At 40.1% G+C, this 17,680-nt stretch overlaps 1 protein-coding gene across 6 annotated transcripts in view; it reads right to left on the reverse strand.

Annotated features, from left to right (window-relative positions):
- ARID1B (AT-rich interaction domain 1B) overlaps positions 1 to 17,680 on the reverse strand; it is a 434,847-nt gene that overhangs the window by 413,788 nt on the left and 3,379 nt on the right. The gene's annotated exons all lie outside the window — the stretch shown is intronic.

Below are 17,680 nucleotides of genomic sequence, written 5' to 3' on the forward strand. Positions count from 1 at the left end.
GAGCAGTTCTACTCGGTAACAATGCTACGAAAGCATTCTGCTGGAAAAACATCCTTAGGTCACATTATGTATCAGGATGCGGAGTTTTCTCTTTAGGAAGGTGGAATGGTAATAAAAAGTAAACCAAGTATAAAGATCCCCTTCCTTCACTCTCATCAAAAAAGAAATGCACCTTAGTTCAAAACTGCTTCCTAACTGGCAGAGCAGAAGGGGCCGAAGGGACACGTATAATAAAGGCGTGGGTCCTGAAGAAAGGGAGTCCGGGGGCGTGCCGTTGGGCCCCCTCTCCTAGGACAGACAGAAGAAGGAAAGGACTCTCCTCTAGCTCACCTGCTGCCCGCATGGGGGCGGGGGGCGGGGGGACCACCTACTGTGCGGCTTCTTGGAAGATTCTACCTTCCACATTTAAGCAAATAATATCCCATCGATGGGAAAGGGATATTTTTCTTCACCGACATTTCCAATATCCTCATAGAATATCAAATGATGTGAATATAAGAAAGCAAGAAAAAAAACTGCTATTACAGTGACAGCTTCCACAACAGAAATGCAGCCCACTCATCTAACTCTGCTCGCACTGGGCACTGCTGAGAACAAATGCACTGGGAATCAGAATGCCTGGGCTCACACCAGGCGCACGCTGGGCCCACGCCACGTCCTAGACATGCTCCTGAGGCTTATCCAGACCAGGCCTCGTTGACTCGTCTGTAAAATGGATACAATAACAATACCTCTTTCATAGGTTATGCCAAGTAGTTCTTATAATTGCTTGACACCAAGTAACTGTTCAGGAAAGTGTTTTATATTACTAATTACTCAAAACTTAACATTTCAGTACAATGGAAAAACAAGCAATTTCCTTTCGAGGTTCCAGGTACCATGAGGGAAAGGGGATGGGTAGGAAGCTGTAATTTAAAGAATGACTTCACGACAAACACACGGTGGAAAATCCATACATGCCTAACAAGTTTAACACCAAAGAATAACTTATACACACAGAACAAACGGTTTCAGAACTTTTAGCGGCTAATCCTGAATGCCAGCTCCCAAGCACAAGTTTTCAGAGACAGTAACGGGCAGATGTCTAACAACAGCTTCTACTCCTGCTGACCACTGCCCTAGCCTAAGATTACTGGCACAGACGCGGAAATGTTTGTTAAGTAATCTCTATAAAAATGTGTCTCCCTCCCCTCAGCCTACAAATTCAGTGTATACCCTCCACCCTTACCAAAGACCAACGGCAGCAGGGTGCGGAGTTAATGTGACTCAGATTTACTCGTGGGGCCATCACGTGTTGGCCTTGCTCAAAACACATGTGCCCCCTCCGGTCATATACGAATGCTGCAAGGACTAAATTAGGGACCTCACATAACACAGGCGGCCCCTCAACGGTCATACACTGAGTCCCACCATGTGCCAGACACTGCATCAGACACTGGGGACACGAGAGAAAGGACCCCTCAGGCCCCTACCCAGGCAGAGCACAGTCCAACAGGAGAGGGAGGGCAACTGGCCTTTAGGGAGCACGCAGCCCAGTGCCTGGGCGCAAAGAAGGCAACACAGCAAACCAAATTCCTTCCCTAGCCCTCTCCCAGTTAAATTTAAAAACAAAGAAAAAAAAACCCCACTCCTCTTCCTACCATCTGAAAGCCTCCTTCTCACTTCCTAGTCACCCTACAGCCTGCTGCAGCTTGCCTCCCTCCTGACTATTCTTCCGAAGGTCATCAATGAGCACAGATGACAAGACCTCAGCGCCCACTCTTATCTGAACACTCCTCAGAGCCTACCACAGCTGTGCATGTCTCGCCTCCAGAAACCTCTGTCCCCCGTGGCTTCGGTGGAACTCTCCCCATGCTTTCCATCTCCTTTTCTGGCTCTTTGGCTGGCTCCCTTTCCACTCTTTCAATGTTAGTGCTCCCTAAAACCCCTCAGCACCCCTTTCTTCCCCATACACATGCTCCCATGGGCAATCTCATGAACTCCATTCTCAACCAGCACCTCATGTGTAGAACCCATATTTATATACTGGGCCCAAATCACCCTCCAGTACTTTCTATCTGCCTGTGAGCATCTCCAGTTAGTTCTTTGGAACACATCTCAAACCCAACATGTCCACAACCAGTCTGTCACTACATACACAGGATGATTCAAAAGTAAGTGAGCACCTTCAAAGAGTTACAATACCATGTGATTTCTCCGTGTGGAGTCAGATCGAGAGCTTTGTGTTTGCACCACTTCCTCCTCTCAGCTTGGAGGAAATGAAGGCAAGCATTGGGGCTGCCACTTGCCGTTTCAACCACTGACAGTAAAAACGCTGCATTTCATCGCTGTCCTCTGACACCAGAGGTGCATGCTGAGCATTTCTGAGACTACAGAAATAACCATAATAGTTCTTTATAAAGCAATTTTTATTACATATTCACATATGGCCTCATTAGCAAATAACCAGTTTTGGACAGTGTTCAATTCTTTTGAATTCCCCTGTGCCGCTATTCATCCCAACTATGAAGGGTGTCACCCCCACGTGGACAGGTGGTTCTGCCATCTCTGGGATTAAATTTCACTGGAAGGTAAGCCTTATGAAAGCAGGGCCTGTGTTTTATTCATGGCTGTGTCCCCAGCACCTAGAACACTTTCATCCATCAGGTAACCAGATCAGCATCTGACTAGATATGAACACCTATTTGTTGAATGAGTCAAGGATGAAGTAGCACAGTATCTGCCCATCAACTTCAAAGCCTCCCACCGACCCTCAACCCTGGTTTTCCATTCTTCTTTCCCAAGGTTTCTTGGGGTATGGAACGTATCCCTCCAAATGTCCCCATATTACTATCCTCGGTGCTTCTCCTACCAGATTGGGGTCCGAGGATCTCAAAGACAGCGAGGCCTGGAAGGCTTGGCCTGCTTCTCACCTGACTCCCTCAGAAGGTCACCAGGGACAAAGCCAGCACAGCTGGTTCCCTCCCTGTGGTTGGCAGAACTTGCCGCAACTCATCCGTCTGCTTCTCCGTGGCCCCACTTCTCACCTGCTGCCCACAGCTGCTCAACTAACTCCTCCACTTTGTACTGATACCATGGCAAAAAAGGAAGTTACCATGGAGAACCAAATAACTCTCATCTATGCCTGAGAAGGGAGGGAATGGCTTTCTTCTTCTCTGACAGGCTTGACTTCCTGAGCGCCCTGACAGTTACCTCCTGAAGGCTTTCTCAGCTGTTGCAGGATGTTACGCTGGCACTACTGGAAACCGTGCACTGGATGAATGATATATTACTACAGAAACTTTCTGGAAGTACTAACACAGGTGTTAGCTTTCTAGGCAAAAAACAGATACCTTATACCATAGGGCACAAGATTAAAATGTGACTGATAAGACACCAGGGATGCTCATTCCCTTCCTAAGCTTGAAGAACCACACAAAATTAAAGATCCAGTCTTAGAGAAAAGGACATGCTGGCGACAAACAGCTACAGCCTAAAACACAGGTTACTGGTTTGTTTGGGTTTTTTTCTTCCAATGTGTTCTTAAAAACAGACTGTTAACTCGTTTGCTTGAGATGGCTCAGGTGTAGTCGGCATTAACTTCAGAAACTATAAATCCCCGATTACTCCAGGAGTGATACATTACTCTAAATAATGAAACAAAATCAAGTATTATTAGAAAATAGGAAACACGAGACAGGAAAGCCTTCATTTCATTCTAAGCTAAAAATAGCATTCTGGAGGTAGGTCATTCAGAAATATTCTCAACCTCAAACTTGGGAGCAGTCAGGAGGTGAGAAAAACACAAGCTGCAAACCCAGGAAACAGACATGAACAGAGCCAGTACTGTGACCTCTCCCGCTGCTCACACACTTCTGCAGGAAGGGCTAAGCGGAATGGAACTTACACCGTGTGTCTATGACAAGCTTATTGGCCAAACTGGTTTTCTTTAAAGCCGTGAGATGTGTGGTTTTATGGACAAGTTTCAGAAGAGAGGAACAGCTGGGAACACACAAGGGAAATCTCCCAGTATCATACCTTCTTATTAGCCAGAATTGGGAAGAGAAAAACTAAAAGGGTCTCAGGACATATCCCAACATTCTGTGGCCTGGCCAGCCTAGAAGTTCGCCACTAAGTAAGTAACAAAGGAAACAAGGATTGGACAGGGTCCATTGATCAAGTGCTTTTTAAATACCCTCCCAATATCACTGACTCTGGTTCCAGAATGGCCATGTAGCAACAGCAAAGACAGAAACACTCCTGACTGCATGTCATGAGATGACCTCACCAAAGAACTGGGAGGATTTTCCTGCCTTATATTTGTTCTCGTCACTATGCGTTAGCATCTCAATTATTTTAAGATCTGCCAATTTGGCGGGGGGGGGAGGGGGGTCCGTCTTACCACTTTCATCATCACAGCAGTTCACTCTGGGCACATGACAAACATTAAATCTGTTGGTTTTTCACTCCAGAATTCTCGCTGCCGGCTGCCTGTGTTCTCCCTTCTCTCCAATCTTCTGGTCCCCAACTGTCACCTGTCCTCCCTTCCATCTCCATTCTCTCTTCATACGTTCTTGGATTTAAGATTTCTGGGCTCATAACACGCGTAACTCAGGACTGAGACGCTGCCCAGTCCATTCATCCATTCTTTCATCAAAACTATTTATTAAGCAGGTATTATGTAGCAGACACTGTTCTAGATGCTGGTCCATCACCTCCTCATCCCAGAAACTTTAGTCACAGCCATGTGTGAATAACTCAGAACAGAACCTATGCTCCTCTTCAAACAGCAACAGACTATTTCATAGCCTCCCTTGATAACTCCAAGCAATGACCCAGATCTTGGGACAGAGTTTCCTCTGACAGGCAGATGTAAATTAATGTTCAGTGGCACCACGAGAAAAATCATCAATAGCCACCTTCATGCACGTGAAGCACAGATTCTTTCCTCTTTGTCTTTTATGACCACGGAGCCAAAATATAGTAAAAGCTCGATTATAAGAATGTAACTCTACACATCTTAACAACAAAAAAGTCTATTTAAATTGTACCACTAAATGAATCAATAACCTCTGTAGGAAGAAAAGGTGGGCATCCAGGCATTCCACAGCCTGAGGATACCGGAATCACTTGGTGGGGGCGGGGGGGGGGGGGGGCAGAGAGGGCTTGAAGGCCCTGTCTGCCTCCCTGGGTGATTCGGATGCACAGCCAATTTGAGAACTACTCCTTTAGTGGAGACAATACAGGCTTTCGCACCAGACATACCTGGATAGTGAACAAACTTAATTTTACCAGTTTACTTGTCCATAAAGTTGGGAGACTGCCTTGCAAGACTGTTGAAAGACTGCAATTAATACGGGCAGTGTGCTTAGCACACAGGTAAGTATTCAATAGTAAGAGCTATTATTACTGTTATTGCTCTTATTAGATCACTATTACTCAGGGCTCTAAAACTCTGTCTCTGAACGTGCAGTTCTTTATTTGGGAGGCCAAGAATGGAAAGCAGTGTGTTTGTAATATTTTTACCAATCACACCTGACTAGAAGGAGAGGCTGACTTCCTGTGTACCCGTGTAACACTCTTAATACAGGTCACCGTTTAGGGACACCTGGGTGGCTCAGTCGATTAAGCATCTGCCTTCCGCTCAGGTCATGATCACAGGATACTGGGATTGAGCCCCGCATCAGGCTCCTTGCTCAGTGGGGAGCCCGCTTCTCCCTCTCCCTCTGCTGCTCCCCCTGCTTGTGCTTGTGCTCTCTCTCTGTCAAATAAATAAATAAAATCTTTAAAAAAAAAAATACAGGCCACCGTTTAAAAAGAAACAAGAAAAATCCCTCAAGGCTTGGCTGCTGACTCACTACCCTTTTTTCTGCCTCATCTGTACCCAGCGGCGTGCTGTCCCAGGAGGGCCACTCCACACCTCTCCACCCGGAAGTGAATCACATGCCTGCCTTGCTCCTTTTCCTACTCTGTCTTCTCAGCCACAGGCGCCTCCTCACCTGAGCCCTGCACTCATCTCACTGGGAGGACGGACTTGCTGCTCCATCTTCCCAACTACACGTAAACAAGCAGGTAAGACCAGAGTCCTACCATCTATGGACCATCACTCCTCGTGTCTGCCAGGTTAACAGAAATCCATGAAAGGCCCCACATTCTGCATGATCACAACCAGATACTTTTCCCAATTTTTTTTTTTATTAGTCCTCATATGGAAAGAAACAGGTCTTCCTCAAGTCAAGGGATAACTGTGTATTCCTTAGTCTACTGTATTCATTAAGCACATTCCCCACACAGACATCCTCTTTTGCACCCCATAGAAGAGGCTGGGTATCAACAACGTCTCCCACAGAGCCTGTAACGGACGCTCTGACCCATAATATTTCACAAGCCCTAATGTACACAGGAAAGGCTCGGCTCTGAAAGCCACACAAAAGCACTCATAAATTTCAGGCGGCCCTAATCATGCCCTCCTTTTGCAAAGAAACTAGTTGGAGTACCACTTCAGACCCATTATTCTTATAATGAGAACTTTCCTTCTCAACACTCTGTCATATCAACCTAATCAAGTGTCATGACTATTATTTACACTGAATTTTACTTTAATTTCAAGTATGTTTACCAACAAAGCAAAGGTGAACATTCTTTAAAACTAGTTGTCTAATAAAAACACAAAAATTCATTATTTTTGTTAATTATTTTTATTAATCATTACAAAACTCAGAACTCTCACGAGTAAAACTGTGTATCAATTCACTTCAAAATTTTAGAGTGTAAAGACAAAGAAACTTGCTGATTCTTCTAGATACACGTGATACATTCATCTCTCCAACTTTCTAATGACTTCCACTTTTGAGAGACTCATCTAGATTAAATGTATGTAAGTCCACGCTTGCCCACAATATTAGCATTATTTAATTCTCAAGTCATGTTAAGAAATTTTTTTTAAATACAAAAAAAAGATTTCAAAAACTTAGATTAGAAAGGAAGAGAAAGAGTAGAGTCAAAGCTGATTAGAAATGCCCATAATGACAATGTCCTTTTTTAAAAAGGACACTGTTCCAAAATGCCTACATCTACCTATCTCTCTCTCTGTTACTTTTCAGATCCTTCGCATCAGCACATTCTCTATACCACGGGATATTTTCATCCTCCGCAAGGTAGAAAGCTTGCCTGCCTCCCTCTGTTATCTGTCCGCGTTCCATTTGAATCCAATTTCCTTGCATTACCTCTGCCCAGGTCAGGGATGAATGGCTGTCAAATTCCCAGTGGAATAAAAAGAAAAACCCTTTCTTCCTGAGGCAGCAAGTTTCAATTCACAGAGCACATGGCTAATCTACATATGTGAAGGTCACGGCACTTCAGCCAAAGAGGTTAAGAATGGAACAGCTCACGTAAGGGGTTGTCTTAAACATCTTGGCATGATGCCCAACAAGTAAGATTGTTGAAAAGCAATAGATAGCTTCTGGCAGCAGTAAGGGGAAAAATATTTTGATCATGTGATGCCATACACACTACCTAGTTTATTTCATGTGTGAAACTTTGCGAGTCCCTAAAAAATACCACATATGCAAATCAAATCCAGATTTCAGCTTTAACAGTTCAGCCAGGCTAGTACACCTCCTTCTTCATAAAATGCATTTATATGAAGTTTCTAGACACACCAAGAATAAAACTTCAACATATTGACAACCAGTTGGCTCAAATATCTTAACAGCTGATTACAACTTCTTTGCATTAGTTTTTCAGAGAACCATGAAACCCCAGGAAAGGGTAGTTAGACTAAAAAGAACACATTCCTTTAAAGTTACCCGAACATAAGTGTCTTAAATAAAATTCAACTTCACCCTCCATTCTTCTCTCCCTCCTCGTTGATAATATAGCAATAGGGAAAACTACAGGAACTTAATGCACAATAAAAGACAAAACACAAAATTGCTTTTCACATCCTATCGTCACTAATTAATTGCTGAATAAAAGTAAAATGCTACTTCTTTAAAGTGCTCATACTTCTGACAAATGTCTCAATGGAGAAGGGAAACTAAGTCTTGCCACACATGATGGATACCAGAGGAGAAACCAAGACTTTCACAGAGCACGCCTGTGCGTGCTGTAGCATGCACCTTCCTGAGCGTTCTCTCTGCTCAGCAAATGAAAATGAAAGGAGCTAGCACCAAGAGTGGGGAAAGGGAAGACTTTCAAACCCAGCAAAATCATAACAAATGTGACTACAATTTTTAAAACTTTTCAACAGTTAATAAACTACTTCTTAAACACATGGAGAAAACTAATTAAAAGCAAAAGCTCCATTTCACCAATTGGCAAGTTGTCTGCCTACCACCAATTTCCTTCGACTCAAAATTTAAATTGCTTACGAGGCCGGAGTTATTCAACCCACGTTTCTAGTTAAATGGAATAGTAGGTAAAATAAAAATATTCCACAAACTGTATTATTTATTGTAATCACCAATATTCACATAATCTAAGAATATTCCTCTACACTAACCAATGAACGACACGATATTTAACAATTTTCAAAGATTCCCTGGGTATCTTTTTATCTGGTACAGTGCCCCTACACCAAGGTCACTAAATGTTTGATGATGGTGAAATTAAATGCTCCAATTATCGATCTTCTGAATTTATTTTCCCTGACCAGTTAAAAAAATATGACTGGCAAACAACAGCAGACATTTCAGAAATGTCATGGACTGCCCCATCACTCACTTTCCCTAAACACTTGGCAAGGTACAGACGCATCAGGCAATAAAGAACTGAAACTGTCTGGACTAGAAATAAGCTTCAAATGTTAACCTATTTGTTCCGAGAGGAAAGACTAATAAGCTGTTAAATTAACTTGTTAAATTAACTAATACAGAACCACATCTAACTCATTTTCATTCATTGTCCATGAGAAAATACAATCCTTTGTCACTTTTTGGAAACATCCCTTTCCTTGCCAGGTAGTATGCCAGTATTTTATCAAGTGTACTTCCCAAAACAATTCCATGGGTTAAGTCTTCTTTCCCATCTCTTTGGGCAGGAGGCAACTTCGAACCTCAGGCAGGTGCAGTCACTTGCTCAAGGTCACACAGGTAGTCAACATCCAATCTTCCAGGTTCTCTAACCTGCTGGCTCTTGCCCTTGCCCCTTCCTGCTTCCATCTCCAGGCCTCATCACTTGGTTAACTTAGTTAACGTCTGCTCACTAACCAGGTCTCAGCTTATTCAACCTTAGTGCGCAGAGGCTCCTTACTTCTCCCTCCACCTCGATCTAGTCTCTGTGGGATGTCCCACTAACATCAGGACTTCTCCCACTGAACCGTTTACACTGTACTGTGCAGCATGTTTACTAGCCCTTAGTGACTGCATTGTCAATCCATCAAGGTCCACGTCCTTGTCACAAGGAATCCATCACCCACCACAGTACCAGGCACACAGTAGGCTCTCCACAAACATCTGCCTGATGCCCTGGTTCTTGCTATACTCCCAAAGCCCTAACACATAGGAGATTGTTCAATACGGTGAAGGTAAATGAACGGAATTCTCCTTTTTTAAAGGATTTTATTTATTTATTTGAGAGAGAGAGTGACAGAGAGCACAAGCAGGACGGGAGGGAGAAGCAGGCTCCCTGCTGAGCAGAGAGCCTGTCACAGGGCTAGATTCCAGGACCCTGGAATCATGACCTGAACCAAAGGCAGATGCTTAGCCAACTGAGCTACCCAGGGACCCCAAATGAACTGAATTCTAAATCCTTCATGCTAGTAACACTATAAAATCATTTCTTTAGCTGAAAAATCCCCACATGATACCCAAAACAAAATCCAAATTAAGATCACTTTCTCATCAATGTCAGAGCACCTAAGAACAACCTCCAGGCACACTGACCTTCCACATAAGATCACGAAACACTAAATGAACAGATTTCCTTGAAACTGTTGTTGGAAATGTATAATATACTCATCAGGAAATTTTCAGTTTAGATACATAATCAACTACTCTTCAAATAGTTCTTAGATGATGCACTTTGAGGGATATAGTTTTCTGCACAGAACTGCAGGAGAATAATGTAGCCATTCATTTTAATTTCCACTTTGTAAAACACCAGGAGTCTATGATAATTCACCAGGGAAAATTATGGATCATATGTTATATTGACTCTTTGTATCTTAAGCACCAAGTGGTGCTCAGAGTAAGCATTTGTTCATAATAGAATTAAATTTTGTCCCTGATACTTTTATAAATCTCAGCATTAACAAAAAAGGAAGAAGAAAAAAAACCATTCCTCTCTACCTACGTATTTGAGACAGGCCTTTGGCATTCTCAGATTTGACATTCCCAGCTTTGACTATTCGAGAGCAACCCTAAGCCTCTCTGATATGTGAGTAAATTATAATCTTGCTAAGGACCAAATGTGAATCACATATTCAATGAAGTTGAAACAGATGCAGAAGTAAGTTACTTAACCATGAATCAGAGACCAAAGTCCACGACTCAGAATCCCAAGACCTAGTTTTAATTTTTTGAAACTTTGTTCATTTGCAAAAAAGTACTTCCCCTAAAAGCTAGTCATTTTCGTAGATCATGAAAGTGGAAAGGTCTCAGAAATGTAAGAAAGGAATGATTCTCAGAATTTACTGATTAATATTAAGGATGGAATACTGTGAGGCAGCCGCTTAGACCTAATGACATCAATCCACCACGGGCTCTACTGGTCAACCAAAACCAATTCATGCAATTGCTTGCAAGAGTCCCAATCAGTACAAAACTACATTTTGTGAGGGAAATTGCAGTGGTATTCACAAAATCTGTGTATTTGCATAGGCCTCAGTTTATATTCACTGAACATGTCCGGGATCTAGTATAGTTTAATAAGATGTTCAGCGGTGCATAGCTGATTAGGCACTGTATTTTTTAAAATTCAAAGCAGCACGGAATTTTGCAGCTGGGAGGGACTGGGGTCACCTAATTGATGGAGGCAGGGACTTATCTGCAACCACACCCTGAAGAGCAGCAGGGCCAGGCAGAGAGCAAGAACTCAGGGTTCACTACACCCTGGAAAGACAGGTGGGAAGAGAAGAGGTACCACATGACAATGCCACAGGATTTGCAGAGATGAGCTCCGTGACAACCCCGCCCAGCAGGCAACATTCCACATCAGGAAACTGAGCCCCTGCTATATCTCAGAGAAAATGGGCACTCAAGTCTACAAGTGAGTCAAAGTCTTACCAACTCCAAGCCCACGATCTTTCCATTACATCAGGATGCCTTGTAATAGATTCGCATTCTCTCGTAAATCCTCATAATCACAGAAATAAACTAATAAACAACAAACATACCAGTTCCCTTAGAAATATGTCTGCCTCTTCAGACAGATTCTTGCTCAGCAGTAGCAATGTTTTACATTTCTATTTCCAAGGTCATTTATAATTCATTGGGTAAAGTGAATTTATTATAAAAAATACAAACTGAAAGCAGAAAATTTAAAGGATATTAAAATGGGGTTAGAGCTTAACATATATATAAATATATGGTCGCGGAACCTTAAAATTTGCTTCTTAAATTTTCAGAAATTAGATGCCAAATTCTAGACAAATTTTAGAATTACCAGTCATTTCAAAATAAGGCTATGAAGTACAGTGAATGGTTTAACTTCTAAGATGCTCAGCACAAAAAGAAACAGGAGATACTAAGAATTCTAGAACAGCCTCCACTAATCATCAATGCCTCGCTTTCTGAAAGGTTTATTTCAGGACCCAGAAGCAGTAGCTGAATTTACTCCTCAGCCAGCATACATTAAATAAACAGTTACCAAAAATACTCCAGCAATCCAAGTATCTTCCTAAATCTGAGCAGACTGTTTTAACTTTTCTCCAAAAGCCCATGTAATGTAGAAAACTGAGAAAAAGAAAAAGGACCATTCTATATAAATTTCAAAGTGATTATATTTTCCTTCTTTAGCTATTATTCTTTGTAGTGGGATCTTTATTTTGCTGTGGCACAAAGCCAGTAATTGGTAGAAATGGAAAAGAGTCACTAGCTCACATCAACCAAATCACAACAATCTACAATTATTTGTTTTGCGAAAATCCACTCCCCCACCCAAAAAAGCAGGCCAACAGACTGCTGACCCACATGGTTGCTATTTGCACTTTGTTTAAATGAGCCAGTGCTAAGTCAACGATGCCAAAAATGCCATGCCCAGGTTCAGGGGGAGCCGGCTTTGGCAACACTCTGTCTCCCTGGACCGCGCACAAGAGTAGCAGTGATCCCCACACCCCAGCTACTGGCGGTGTCCGGCACAGGGCTGATGAGGAAAATGGGTGCTTAATAAATATTTGCCAGGTGATCATCCGGAGCAGATACTCATCTAGCCTACACCTCAGAGCATACACAAATGCTAAATGCTCACACCTTAAGAAATCATTGTTGCTTCCAAGTACACACTCTTAAATCACAGTACAATTTCTGTGTCCTCTGCGGACTTCAGTGTTAATGTACACAACTCATCGTCTAAAGATGGAACTACATATCAGCATCAATAGCAGTTAAAATACAATTCCAAATTTTACACACAAAAAAAGCCTGTTTCTAAGACCAACCGGGATCTAAGAAGCATCCCTTTGCAGCTACCCCTAAATTTAATTAAAAGACCAATCATCTTAATTTAGGAATTTTTCCACATACAAAGAATTTCTGCAGTTTTGCAGGGAACTACAAATTAAAAACATAAGGGGGGAAGCACAAATTTGGGGCACAGAACACTATGGAAAAAGACACAGCATCACATGGATTTGCTCAGGCTTGGGGGCTGGGATGGCCCAAAACTTAAAACACAACTGGAAAAAAAATTATCATTGTAAATTATTTCCACTAATAGTAGAAAGATAAAACCAGTTTTGAAAAGAGGCTAACATGCAAAAGATGAGAGAAGTAAAGGGGGGAAAGGATCACGCTAACAGTTTGTTTTCATGTCCTATTATTTAACCAAGTACCAGGTTTCTCTCAACAAAGTATTCCAAACCTTTAAACAGAAAGTCTTCAAAAAGCTGCTTTTAAACTTTTAATGATCTGACAATGAACAACTAACCTACACAAAACATATTTCCAAGCAGACCAAACCTGGGAAGAAGATCACCCCCAAGTTAGAACTGGGAGGAAGGAGTGGGGTGCGCGCACACACACGCGCAGACACGAACACACAGCATGAGCACTGCTAGGGAGTATCTGAGGAAGGACTTACTAACAAACTATGAAGCAGCAAGATCGATGGCTCTAAAAAGATTATTTTGCTTACAATACACATTAATAAATAATATGAAGGCTTGACATGAAACTTTTTATTTCAGTTGGGAAGATGAAAAGTTCTAGAAATGGATGGGGTGATGGCTGCACAACAATGTGAGTGGACTTCATGGCACTGAACGGTACCCCTAAAAATGGTTAAAACAGTAAATTTTATGTTATGTATATTTTATCACAATAAAAAAATACATACATACAATTTTTTAGCCTCCCATGTTCTTGAAAATGTGGTCTAGGATTTTCTTCTGGATTTCATCAAATATGGCTTCCCTTCCAGAGTCACCTAATAAGTAATGACTTGTCTGATTCTCAAGTTTCACCTTTCATCAAGGCCCAAATGAGATGCTGAGAAGAGCATCCTCCAGAAGATGGTGAGCAGAAGCTGAATCTCGTTCAGTTCAAAAGGACTGCCTTGCTATGACAGATCTAGTCCAGATTCTGCTGCCACCTACCTAAAATAAGAGTGTCTATTGGTAAACCGGATACGCTTAACATTTTAGAGCTTTGGTCTCTTTCCGAGCAATAAATATCATTCAAGGAACAAATTAATTTCATCATTAGTTCATCTGTCAAACTCAGTAGCCTTCTAATATTCTTGGCACTGATCCATTCAGAAGTGGGTTTGAAAACTGCCTACTGGATCCTATTCAAAAAAGTAAATCTAAGGAAATAGTTTGCTTAGAATTACTCCAAGTTAAAGTCTTTGAAAACAACATGTTTGCTGAAAACTTACTGTGGAAGCACTTATTTTATTTAAAGTCACTCAGTCACTCAATTAGGGTGAATTAAGTTAAAACTACAGTATGCGTATACCAACAATTCCATTCATTCCTATCTTAGCATAAGGCAAAATAAGTGGATACTTAATACCTCAGTACCAATATCTGTATCATTTTATTTCCATCAAAATTCTAAGAGAAAAAAGTCACTAAAGTATACAAAGTTTTTAGATCAAAATTAATTCACTCAATCACCCAATTAAACCAAAAAGAGTCACTTAGTCTTGTATAAATAGCCTCAAAACTGTAAAAAGCTATATTGTGTGACAGTTCTACATCTATGATATATATATACACATCCCTGGGGGATAAGCAGTTGTGCCTGGTACTTACTTCTCCCTGCAGACACATGGAGAAGTCAAATAGGGATCCCTCAGGTTCAAGCACATGCGCACGCACACACGCACGCACGCACACAGCAAGTACGTGGCTCTACTCTACATATCCACAGAGAATCTGCACACATCTCCTGATGAAGAAAAACACCTCAGAAAAGGCCAGAGAGACCAACTACTATCCAGTTCTAAAGAGGCCTAGGACGTGGCAGCGGCCGGTAAGTACAAAATTTTGTAACATGCATTTTGAAAATCTAATTACTGCAAAAAAAAAAAAAAAAGGAATTTGAGTTTTATTAACATTCCTTGTGAGCCTCCATAAATCTGTTCTTAAGTGATACACAGCAGTTCTTTCAAATATAAATATAAGCCTCAAATTTACAAATCTACACATGGGCCAAAATGAAAGTGACACAAGTGAATTATTAGCTCCTTTTCCTCAATGATGGATCAAAGTACACAGATCCTTTAACTGAGTAGTGTCATTCTTGTAGTGAGAAAAACCTCTAAATTTAGGGCACTGGGCAAAAGCTGGTATAGTTCCCAGTGCATTACATCCAAAATTTACATGTCCAAATCAGTCTTCAAAATAAATAAAATTTCAGAGACTCCTCTAACAAATTTTAAATCAAACCACTCTCTTCCTATGAGAGAACAGGGTATAAGTAAGCAAAACGATCATCTTTTCAATTTGCCTGTCATATTGGTATTTATCCTGCAGAAATAAGTAAGTTCCTATTATATCAGAAGCCGTTTTTTAAAGATACACTGTGCCCCAAATTATAAAATAATAAAGTCCGTTAATAAGAAATAGAACTGAAAACTCAACCCCATTCTCTTACACCTGTTTTGAAATGTGTGTCTGATAAAATTACCAAATGAACTTATGAGTCTTCCTCCACACAGTCTTACATTTTCAGAATTGGTCCTCAAACCAGAATTAATACTATTTTTATACCAGAGTGAAGATGTTATTCTCTCAATCCTAATGAAAGAACATGATAGTTAGAGGGAAAGTACATTAGTGTAAGTGTCTAAGGGTGACTTGGATTATTTCCATCTCCACAACACACTTGTGATATTTCTGATACAATATGATGCCGGGAAAAATGGAACAAGGAGAAAAAGCGCCGCCAAAAATTCATTCCTAAATATAGATAAAAAGCAAAACCAAAGAAAAAAGGGGTTTAAGGTTTCTCACTATAGGCCCAAGGTAAGAATATGATGTTCCCTGGAACATACTTATCAATTTTGTGTTTAAATATAAACATAAACTGAAGTGATAGCTGTCTTAAAGAGTAGTGATCTTTAAAAAAAAAAGTCAAAAGTAAGTACACAGAAATGAGGATATCCAAAGAAAACAATCTTAAGCCATGTATTTCATTCCAGGTAACCTAGGAAAGGAAAGCAGAAGACTCTAAACATTTTTGTTATATTTTCTTTGCTTTTGTTTTGTTGTTGTTTTTTTTTTTAATGATAGGCCTTTTCTATAACCACAGTTGCCAATTCCACCTTCTCTGACGACAGAGCAGCCGGCCAGCCAGCCATATCTCAGCAAATATATCAGTTTAGGGCACAATAATTTCTTTACAAGATTTAAAACATAAGATAGGGTAAAATTTCATTGGGGGGGAAGTGGGGAATGATGTTATGCTATAATGTATCTTATACAAATTTTAAGGTAATCAGGAACCAGTCTGTAACTTCCTGCTTTGTAAGCCAGCTAGTCACTTCTTTTAATGGTAAATAAGGCTCTTTTTATTACATTGTATTATATTCTATAAAACTAAGGTAAAAATAGGATTAATGGAATTCAGCACAAATGTGGACATTATAAAATCTTGGTTACGTGAGTAGACCTCAGTACTCCTTTTGAGACTACTCGATCTTAGAAAAAGCCAGTAACAAACTGTATCATAAAATGGCTTATTTCATTTTTTAAAAAGACCCCCCAATACAATATACACATATATTTTGTTTCCAATTATAAAAACATTTGCCACCCAATATATACCATTCCTAAAATCAAAAATGAAACTAAATATGCTAAAGCCACAAGAAAATTTCATCATTTAACAACGTGGTTTAATAGTACTTTATGGCCTATAATTACACAGTATATTAGAATTTTGGACAAATACCTATTTCTTATCATAATCATCATAACAAATACTAAATAAAAACCAGCCTTCCAAAAAGGAAAAATTATAAAAAAGATACATTCCACACATTAAACGGCAAAGTCCCCAAAAGAAATCTGTGAATCTAGGTCATATGCCCAGCATTTTTCTTCCCCCTCAAAAATAAAAAAGCTATTCCCAAGGGTCACAATGAGGACATAATGGATTCACTCTCATTCCAAGAAAACAAAATACTTAAAATGATTGGTACCATTAAGAAATAATACTGTAAAGTAACAAGGACCTCCATCTGCCTCTATCATCCTTCCATTCTAGTTTAACAAAGATGTGAATTTTAAACTATCCCTTTAAAAGCAAGCTGACAAAGTAAATCTTTTTAAAATTAATTACATGGGTTTATTTACACAAGACTTCTCTGTGTTTTTACTTGTGTGAATCAAAGATAAAAACTGAAATCACATTATTTTCTATCAAGAGTAGGAAAATATATTTTCATTAAAAGTAAAACTCCAGTAACTACAGATTTGAAAGCAGTGGACACTAATGTCCTCAGCTAGGGATTCACAGGATTATCTGTTAAATTCAGTCCTGTATTCATTCTCACACGTCTCTCCTCTAAGATATGGTAATTATTAAAATACATCTTCCTAAAATAAATAAGTTGAGTAAAAACATATATTACAACCACTGTTAATTCCTTTCTAACAAATTAGAATTTTAAAAACTTTCACAGCATTTAAGATGTCTACGAGAGAAAGATTATTTGGAAGAAGCACAGCCTTGCATGTGATAGTTTCCTTAATACATGTGTAAGCACTTCAAAGAAGGCTCACATCACTGAACCTAACAAAATCATCAAACAGAAAAAAAAATTCCTAGAGCATTTCTGTATTTCCAAATCAGAAGCAAAAATAAAATAATTTTTAGTATTTCACAAGATTATCCATTTTTTCCCTTTGACTGTTGTCTACAAAATTAGTTTCCTCACTTCGCGATTTTTTAAATAATACGTCAACTTAACTACAATTCCTCATCCACAAACATCTTTAAACGAAGATGTTAAACGAATTGTTAAAACACATGTTACTAAAAAAATATAGCTTTAATCTTGTTATACAGCTAATTAATTATCACTGGAAGATACT

Source organism: Eumetopias jubatus, unplaced genomic scaffold (assembly GCF_037043125.1).
Source record: "Eumetopias jubatus isolate StellerSeaLion01/CBP00866 unplaced genomic scaffold, mEumJub1_p1.0 scaffold_6, whole genome shotgun sequence".
Taxonomy (NCBI): Eukaryota; Metazoa; Chordata; class Mammalia; order Carnivora; family Otariidae; genus Eumetopias; species Eumetopias jubatus.